The following is a 10617-nucleotide window of genomic DNA, read 5'->3' as shown; positions in this document are numbered from 1 at the left end:
TCCTTTTGGATTTGAGCTAAGAAAATCATCAGTTAGCAGTTTAGCACTTGGCAGAGACAAAGAACGAAAAACCAGAAGGAGAAAATCAAAGCAGAGAGAGAGAGAGAGAGAGAGAGAAAATGCACGTGCTGCTTATACACTACAAAATATTATTGGTGGAAACAAAGGACCCAGATAATATCTTATATCACTGTTTGAGAAAGCAGCGTAGCATACCTTCTTTTTTTTATTTTTATAAGCGTATCCTACATGAAATATAATTTTGTTTGGAGCGTTCTAAAATTAAGATTTGAAATCTCTTCAAGAGGAGGAACACATAGTCTCGTTTACATTTCTCAGCTTCTATGCGTCTATTTTTTAAATATTTTTTTGGGAAAAAGAACTATCATTTTGAATCACAGAAGCTTCTGTCCTCTTTTACACAAAGGATGAATGGTTATATTTTGTGTAAATCTGAAAAGTTATTCTTTTTTTTCTCTCTTCCCAGTCCCTAGTCACATGGCTGGCTGACGTGTAAAATGAAAAAAAAATAACTTTTCAGATTTACACAAAGTATGACCGGTCACAATTTATGTCTTTTTAAATGACACACACTAAAGTTCTAATTTTTTAGTTGACAATGTTTTTTTATCTCAAGATGAATTCTTACATAAATTTTATTAACAAAAAATAAACATGGGATTCATTTAAATTTTTTATTAAACAATTAAAAAAATTAAAATAAATAAATAAATTTATACAGAATAAACAAAGATAAATAGGGCAGATCTACTTACCAATTATCACCAAAAAAATTTACCACCTTTATAACCAAACTAATTACCATTGATTTTCGTCAATTTAACGGTTATAATTTCTTGGATTCATGGGAATTAATAATTAATTAATAAATACGACCCAATAATTTTCAATAAATTATAACCATTAGATTGATATAAATCAACGGTGATTAAGTTGGTTATAAAGGTAATAAACTTTTTTGATGATAACTATATTATTTCTCTTGTTTTATAACTAATAAACAAATTTTTAATCACTTAATATGTAAATAAATTCAATTTAATAAAATATATTTTATGTCACCGATATAAGTGCGCTGAACTTTTCTTCACATTAATAGTGACTCAGGTTTAATACTTAACTTTTTTTAGTAGGTAATATGTAATTCCATTTTAAATCCTCAATCACGATATTTTGCAATAGGCATGTCTTCCCTAGTTTAAATATTTATTTAAAAAAAAATCAATTTATCAACTTTCAATGCACCAGAATATATATATATATATATATATATATATATATATATATATATATATATAGAAAAGTGTTTCTCATTTTTAATAACATAAAGTTATGTCATTTTAAGAGAGATAGATACAAAATAATATTTTTTTATTTAAAATTTAAATTAAAAAACCACTCACTTTCTCTTCCATAATTTTTATTTTTTGTATCTATCTCTCTCCTAAAATGATATAACTTATATCATTTAAAATAACAAATATCAAACTCATATATATATATATATATATATATATATATATATATGGAAATGAAATCATTTCTTCGTTAAAAATAGGAAAATTTGTCATGGGTCGTAGAAACAAATTAATAGAAAGAGAAAACATAGAAGAATAAGAGAAAAAAACAGGGATGGAACCCACTCCGCTCCTTCTATCCCTCTAGCAGACAAGTTTTTCTGCAAACAGAAATTATTTCCCGGATATATATACACCTTTGAATGTTACAATACAACTTACTAAAAATCGCAAAAGTTTAATTATTTTTTATGACTGTTCAGGGGATGTTTGGTATTTCTATAAATTTTTTAGTACTTGAAAATCATGATTTCTAATAATATAATGAAGAATTGAGTTTATGGAAATGATATAAAAAAATTGTTTGGTAGACGTAAATATTATTAAGAATATTGAATAATTTTACTGAATATGTGTTTGGTTGATAGTAAAATATTACTCGTAATATATGATAAACTTACCAAACTAACCTTTAACTTTTCAAAACAACAAACCTAGGTTTTGATGTGAGTTAGGGTATTTTTGTCTCACAATTTACTTTTCAGCTTTCCCTGATGTTAGATTCCTCAATTACCACATATTTTTTTGGTAGTCTGAAATTTTTGGTAAGCGACCGAGAAAGACATAGCTTTATCAGTCATCTTCGAATAACCTGTACCAAACATATCCAAGGGAAGGAAGGAGTATGAGCATACTAGGAATTTTTCGTTCAAAAACGGTGGCGGAACAATTGTTGCGTTGGGACCCTTGTTTTATTTTTTTTTTGGTAAAAATTGGGACCCTTGTTTTATTACTTTTAATATCAACTTGTTTCCAAATGGATGAGCACGTGGGACCCTTTTCATTTTGGTGCGCATTGTCTATGAACTGATTATAAATTTATAGTATTTTGTTTAAAAGATATAAATTTTGTTCTATTTTTATACTTATTATTATTAACAAAAATAATGTCATGACAACTCACAAAATTAAAAGAATGCTTAAACAAGGGCTTTTTGACCCTTTTGCCCCTCATTAATTAATTAATAACCAATTTGCCCCTGATCAAGAACTATCCACCAACCTGCCCCCTTTTAGTCGACTACCTTGCTGTTTTAGTCGAGCAAATGGTCAATCTTCAGAAAGTGGACTACCGCAAATTTAGTCGACTAAAAAATCATCTTAATCGACTACATTTTTGGGATATTTAGTCGACTAAGTATCGATATTTAGTCGACTAAATGTCGACTGAAACCCTATATTTTCCATGTTTTCGGTCTCATTTCGATTGTTGTTGTTGTGTAAACCTAAATAGCTCCCTTTGTTCATGTGTAATCCTCTCAATCCGATTGTATTTCATCCCACCATCTCTACAGACCTAATATTGTGAAATCATTGTCATTGCCCAATTCCAAACCCCAAAATCCGAACCCAAACCCCCAATTTCAGAACCCAAGTCCCAATTTCGTGAGGAAGATGAGCACAAGTCCAAACATGTATGTGACAATGATCTACTATGATGGAAAGCATTATGAAGGCCCCAATGGTGTTCAATTTGAAGGAAAAACGAAAATGTTAAAAATCAAACGGGGCACTACATACAATGAGTTAAAGGAGAGAATTAAGCAAAAATTGGGTTTGCAAGGCAGCCAATGCGTTCAACGGATGATTGCCAGGGTAGAGACAACAGTTGGTAAGGATGCTATTTACTACATTGGTAACGATATATGTGATGATGAAGATGTCGAATGTGTCATAGATGCAATTGTTGACCGAAAATTTCAAAATTTTATTGAGATATATGTTGAATTAGATTGTGGTCAATCTTCATCTGCACCCATGCATACAAGAAGTGAACCGTATTTTGGTCATGAAGAAAGAGTAGTCGATTTATCTGCACCTGCACATGTCATAAGTCAGATAACACTGCGGGAAATAGATGAGGATGAACAGGATGCCGATATGGACAGCGATGAGGACGGTGAACCTGAGAGTGTTATTCCACTAGGTGACACGTCAGATACTGACGTAGAGGGTGATTTCGACGCTGACACAAGCTCACCATCCCCGGGTTCGCAGGTTACGAGACCACTTCGTGTTGACCCTGTTAGCAGTGGTAAGATTTGTTTTTTAAAGATTTAATTTAGCAATTATTTTTTTGTTATGAATGGTATTGACAGTGGCATTATAATGCATCCGTAGGTTCTGAGGTCGAGCCATTTTGGAATGAAAGCTCACATTATACCTTCATTAATTGGGCCCACCCTAATGATGAGACGGAGATATTGTATGGTGACGATGATGATCACGGTGGCTGGCAATTAGGGGATCCTTTATATTTGTATCAGGAGTTTCGTAGCAAATCTGAAATGCAACATGCAGTCAAATTATATTGTATGAAGGCTCACCGTACTGCCGTTGTGGCAAAAAGTGATGACCATAGATTTGTGATGAAGTGTCGACACCATAATGATGGATGTCCCTGGTATGTGAGGGCATTGTTGCCGAAGAATGGAAATACTTGGGTGGTTAGTAAATGGGTTAAAGAACACACCTGCCTAAACCAATGTCTTACCCGGGATCATAGACAGTTGGATTCTGATGTGATATGTGCAACCATTATCAGTATGTATTATTCGATATATCTAACTTCCTAAGGTATGTTAACGTTAATCAGTTTGTATTCTGACTGTTGGCCGGTGTTTTTTTTTATATAGGTATGTTAAAAGAAGATCCATCATTGAAGCCAGTTCTTATTCAAGAGAGGGTACAACGTTTGTATGGATACAACATATCTTACAGGAAAGCTTGGAAGGCTAAAATGAAAGCCATTGTCAAGTTATTTGGCGACTGGGATAAATCGTATGCATTCTTGCCTGGTTGGCTGACATACATGACGCAGGTTAATGTGGGTTCTGTGTTCAAGATTGATACAGACCAATGTGTTGATGAACGTCGAGTGTATACGGATAAGGCTGTCTTTCACCGAGTATTTTGGACCTTTCACCAGTGCATTGAGGCCTTCAAATATTGTAAACCCATAATCCAAATTGATGGCACGCATTTGTACGGTAAATACAAAGGAACTCTTTTGATTGCAACTTCACAAGATGGAGATGGTTACATTCTCCCTATTGCATTTGCTATTGTTCCTCCTGGTGAGAGATTGGATGATTGGTCGTGGTTTCTTAGCCTCATGCGTTTTCACGTCACGCATAAGCATGGCATTTGTCTAATATCCGATCGTCATCCCAGCATCATCAGGGCTGTAAGAGATCATGCCGGTTGGCAGCCACCATTTGCGTATCATGTGTTTTGTCTACGCCACATCGGAAGCAACTTTAACACTAAGTTCAGAGATGTGGAATTAAAGAAAACCCTGATGAAGCTAGGTACAATCTTCTTTTTAATATGTACAAATTGTATATAATTCATCCTTTTGTATCTAACGCATCATTTTGTATTTCAGGGTACTTGAGTTCAAAGATTAATTTTGATATCAGATTCCAGGATTTTATCGACAGTAACCCTCAAGTAGCTTCATGGATAGATCAGATTCCCAAAGAAAAATGGTGCAGGTCTTACGATGAGGACGGTCGGAGGTTTGGTCACATGACGACTAACTTATCTGAGTGTGTGAATAAGGTCCTGAGGGGTGCACGTAATTTGCCTATAACAGCATTGGTGAAGATGACTCAAAGTAGACTTGTTGAGTATTTCGTCAAGAGACGTGAAAAGATCCAAAAGGCAAAGGCAAAGGGTTGGAGAATTGCAAAAAAAGTTGAGGATATCATCCAAAAAAATGATCAATTAACAGTGAGCCTCCGTGTGCGGGTTTTTGATAGGGACCTGCAGCTATTTGAAGTTGAGGATGCCTACAATCAATCAACTCATGATGCAGGTGACATAATGAGGGTGGACTTGCTCAATCGCAAATGTCAATGTGGACGGTTCACATCTAGAAGATTCCCTTGCAGTCATGTCTTAGCGGTGTGCAAGGTAGAAAAGTTGAACCACTATGATTATGTTGATCCTGTGTTCTCAATTGCACAAATTGATAAGGTATATGCTGCTCATTGGTATCCAATGGGCAATGAGTTGTTGATTCCACAAATTGATGGCCCAACCATTATCCCAAATGCATCTTTGGTACGTGCACAAGGAAGACCCAAATCGTCAAGGATACAGAATGAGATGGATTGGGTTGAGTCTCAACCGACAAGCAGTCAGAGTAGATGTAGCCTGTGTAAGCAAATTGGTCACAACAAACGTACATGTCCTATGAGGATTCCCAATACAAGATGAATTGCGGAGGAAGCAGGGGAAGGGCTTAATGTTTTGATGGTTTAACATTATAGGCATTTATGGTTTTATATGCTTGTATTTGATGTCATGATGTTTGTATTTGAATGTAATGACGATGCTATGTTTGTATTTGATCTCATGATGTTTGTATTTGAATGTAATGACAGTGCTATGTATGTATTTGATGTCATGATATTTGTATTTGAATGTAATGACGGTGCTATGTTTGTATTTGATGTCATGATATTTGTATTTGACTCATCTTAGTTTTTTGACTCGGAAATTATGCTCCCTAAGTCACACTCCCTTAGTGGATCAGTGTAGAGTGGAAACCTAGGGCAAAAAACATGTGTAATTCGGATTTGGGGTCCTAAACCAACAATTTAGTCGATTAACCTGTACTTGTTGGTTTAGGACCCCAAATCCGAATTACACATGTTTTTTGCCCTAGGTTTCCACTCTACACTGATCCACTAAGGGAGTGTGACTTAGGGAGCATAATTTCCGAGTCAAAAAACCCATGTGGACATTAAATTCCTAAAACCAAGTCGTATGTTGTCATAACGTTTGTTTACAGTTAACAATACAAGATGTAGCCTTTTTGAACACATGTACTGATTTGCTGTGATGTGTTATGGACGAATGTGACCTGTTCAATATTGTTTTGTGCCGTGATGATCAAATTGCTAAAAAGGTTCCATTCATAAGTTATACAATATTGAAATGGAATTAAATTCATTACACAACATAACATAGATCCAAAAAACATAACAATTCTGCATTCATTAAAAAAAGTTACATTACATCAACGACTTAAAGGAAATACATGAACAAAACACAATAACATGATGTACACCCTAAATCTACTCGTCATCCCCGTCTGTGTCCGTCTCCGAGTCGTCCTCATCTGACACATGACCCCCATCCCTTGCTGCCTCAGCTACCTGACCACCTCTTGCAAGCTCCAGACGAGCAAGCCTGTCTTCCACACCCTTAAACCTTCCATGTATGTGTCTAAACCTTTCATTCCCTTTCTTTCTCCATTTTTTATGTGCCAGCGCCATCTTTCCTATCTTCTTTGTCATTGCATTTATGCCCTTCATGACATCACGCAGTGAAAATCCACCTTCAGGTTCAGCTATCTCCTCAACCTCAGCCACATCCTCCTCCTCCTCCTCCACATCTGGCTCAACAATATGGTCATCTGGGGCAACATAAGGAACCTCAACCTGGGGCATACCACTAAACTCCCACACACCCGATCTCGTGTTCTTAGTAATCTTGCACTGCTCCAATAGACGCTTTCCGAACTTGCAATTATAGCCCGTGGTCTTCTTCAACAGCTCAGTCTCCATGGGAACACCAAAGTGAACCAATATCCTCTGTACCAGACAGGCGTATGGAAGATGACCCTTATGTTTGGCCTTAAACATAAACCAACAGATATAGTGCCTCCAGTTCACCATCTGGGCATGTCGGATAGCCCACATAATGGGAATGTCATGTTCCAACACCCTGGAATGATTAAAAGATCGCGGAAACAGAACGTGGGTGAGGACATAGTGTAGTATACGGGACTCCACAGAAAGCAACCCCACCGTTTAGTGCAAGTGTTCCCCACGGACTCTTCTCTGCTCCTGCACGACATCCTCTCGTACATATCCTGGAAGTACTACACCACTATCAGCGTCATACACCACAGTCTGAGAAGAGTCAAAATCATAGCCGAGTATCTCCAACCATGCAGGTGCCGTCATGATGATCTCTATTCCACAGACCCTCGACCTCAGCTCGCCCTGTACGTAGCTGAGGTTATGGTAGAAGGCCCGCACCATAAGCTCTGAATACGGACATAGGGTCTCGGCCAACACCCTCAGATGTGCCGCCTCCAACACCCCCACAATTTCAAATCCCTCCTTATCAAAAAAGGCTGTATCCAAAGATTTTGGAGCACATAACGGCCGATTCAAATGGTCACGTACGAATGAAGCGTGGACGGCAGGGTCGTCCTCAAACAGATACCCATACGGGAGGTCAACAGTATCAGGCTCTTCGTCTTGTCGCCTTGACGAAGAAGGCCGCTCTTGCCTATGCTTGGTGCGTCTCTCAAGTGACTCATTGCCCTCATCGCTTGGTCTTCTGCGGCTCGTCATTTGTTTAGGGTACCTACAATGAAACATGTCAGCATTTAACTATATGAAACATGTCATGATGGTAATGAAAACTTGCAACATAAGCGCTGTAAACCAAAAGCAAACTTTTGCCCCATACAAACTTTTCAAACAAAAAAATTCACACAATGCAAAAAAATAAACCTTAGTAGATTAGGGTTACAAAACCTACAACAAACGCTTTGATTAGAGTTCACAAATTCGGACAACAAACAAATACAAAAAATTCCTAAACCTAAAACACAATGCAAGTTAAGAAACCTTACCTATCCTTCAGATTTCACGATTTGGACCAAATTTGGGGGCAATCCACACGCCTAAAGGAAGGGTTTGGGGCGTTCTTCAGCTGCTCCTGCGGATTTGGGGTTTGGGCCGCCTCCTTAGTCGATTAGGTCATCCTACTCCCCCTCTGCCGAATGGGGGGTTTTTAAAAAACAAATCTGTCGATATTTAGTCGACTAAATATCGATACTTAGTCGACTAAATATCCCAAAAATGTAGTCGATTAAGATGATTTTTTAGTCGACTAAATTTGCGGTAGTCCACTTTCTGAAGATTGACCATTTGCTCGACTAAAACAGCAAGGTAGTCGACTAAAAGGGGGCAGGTTGGTGGATAGTTCTTGATCAGGAGCAAATTGGTTATTAATTAATTAATGAGGGGCAAAAGGGTCAAAAAGCCCTTAAACAAGAATCAGTTGCAAAACTGACCTTAATTGGTGAAAAGAATAATGACATATGCACTCATATTTTTCTTGTAAAATTTAATTAGATATAATTTTGCTAAAATTATAATTTTGTCTCCAAGTTTGTGTGAAGTTTCAATTTGGTTCTTTCTAATAGTTATATTTCAATTGCATTATAATCAGTTTTAAATTAAAACTTTTAAAGTCGTCGTTTTCTCTATCATTTTCCAGTTTACTAATTGCGAAAGCCAGCGTAGCTCCTACGTATTTTTTTATTTTATTTTTTATGATATTGGGGATCTTATATATATTGTCATTTTTCACCCTAAAGTTTGGCCATAGCTTTAATTTAGCCTTAATTTTTTTGTAATTCCATTCCAGTTGTTCATCAACGTTGTGCCTAATTCACTTCCATTATTTCGTTGATTTTGATTGCTATAGTTAAGGAAGTTTCGAGGATAGTTTTATCATTATCACTGTAAACAAAGATGTAATTAATCATATAGCTCATATTTTATCTTTCAAAATCATTTTTTAACGACTTTTTTTGTTACCCTATTAAAAATTATATCATGTTAGTTGCAACATTAAAAAAAAAAATTAGCAATTTTAATAAGTTATTGCTAATTATATTAAGAGACATAATTTTTATAAATGTAAATTTTTAAAAACATTTTAAAATGCACACAGTGTTCATCGAAGAAGATATTAGTAAATTTAAAATTATACAATGGAACCGAATTATTAATTATAAACGAGCATTATATATGGTATGATTTGTAAATAAAATATTTATAAATATAAATATTATATATATATGGGTCAAGATTATTTTATACCAGTGTAAGTTACACTCTTAATCTTATCCGTTGATTCTATTTATATCTAACAGTTCAATTTTTTTAGTAATGTGAGTCGTTGGATGCAAGTGAATCAATAATCAATATTAAATGTAAAACTTCTAACTCTTATATCAGTGTAAGAATATCTTGCCTATATATATATATATTTATCATTTTACATGACACAAGAAAGTTTCCTACATACACAACATTTTGTGGGCTCACACTTTTTGAAGCAAAAAAAAAAAAAAAAACTTCAGCACGCAAAACGAATCTCTATAACATTACACAATCACTTTTCCTACAACATAACTATTATAAAACCCTTAATCTTAACTATTTATTATCTCAATTTTTCTTTACTTATTCAAATTTCCCTTGAATATAATCCTTGTTCAGATGAGTGTATTGGGCCCACTCTAGGCCCAATCCTTTTTTATTAAAATATTTTATTTATATTAATACGTATATATTAAAGAAAGAGATTATCACATAGATAAAAAGTTGATCTTCGAATAGAAAAAATAGTGAATCTGTAGAGAAGATCAGTCTGTTATCCCTAAAGTAACTTTTATCCTTATAGTGTACCGATACCGACAAGGGACGTATGATATGACACTCCGACACGTTAATTCTAAAAAATATTAGATTTCGATATGTTATGACACGTTTTGATATTAAATAATATTTTTAATTTATGTAATGTATATTATATTTAATATTCAATAATTTAACAAAAAAATAAAGCTAAACTTATAATACCCATTAATTTTGCAAAGAAATATAAAATATTCCAAATTTTTATATTAAACTCAATAAAATGGTAATCATAATCCAACGAATCTAATAGTAGGAACTAAAAACGCAATGTAACACAACCTTTAAACCCTTTTTTAATCTCTGTAACGCATGTCGGAGTGTAGGAAAGTGTCAAGTCGGAAAGTGTCGGATATGACACATCACGTCAGAGTTTTGAAATATCGGTGCATCATAGATATACTTACAACTTATTTTCTCTTAATTATAACTTATTATAAATATTTTTATTATTAGATCAAAAACAAATCAACAGTTATAAAATAACATTCTCTATGTAA

The sequence above is a fragment of the Gastrolobium bilobum genome, unplaced genomic scaffold (assembly GCF_033153095.1).
Source record: "Gastrolobium bilobum isolate Gb01-03AN ecotype WA unplaced genomic scaffold, APGP_CSIRO_Gbil_v1 utg23824, whole genome shotgun sequence".
Classification (NCBI taxonomy): domain Eukaryota; kingdom Viridiplantae; phylum Streptophyta; class Magnoliopsida; order Fabales; family Fabaceae; genus Gastrolobium; species Gastrolobium bilobum.
Note: the sequence above shows the minus strand (reverse complement) of the source record.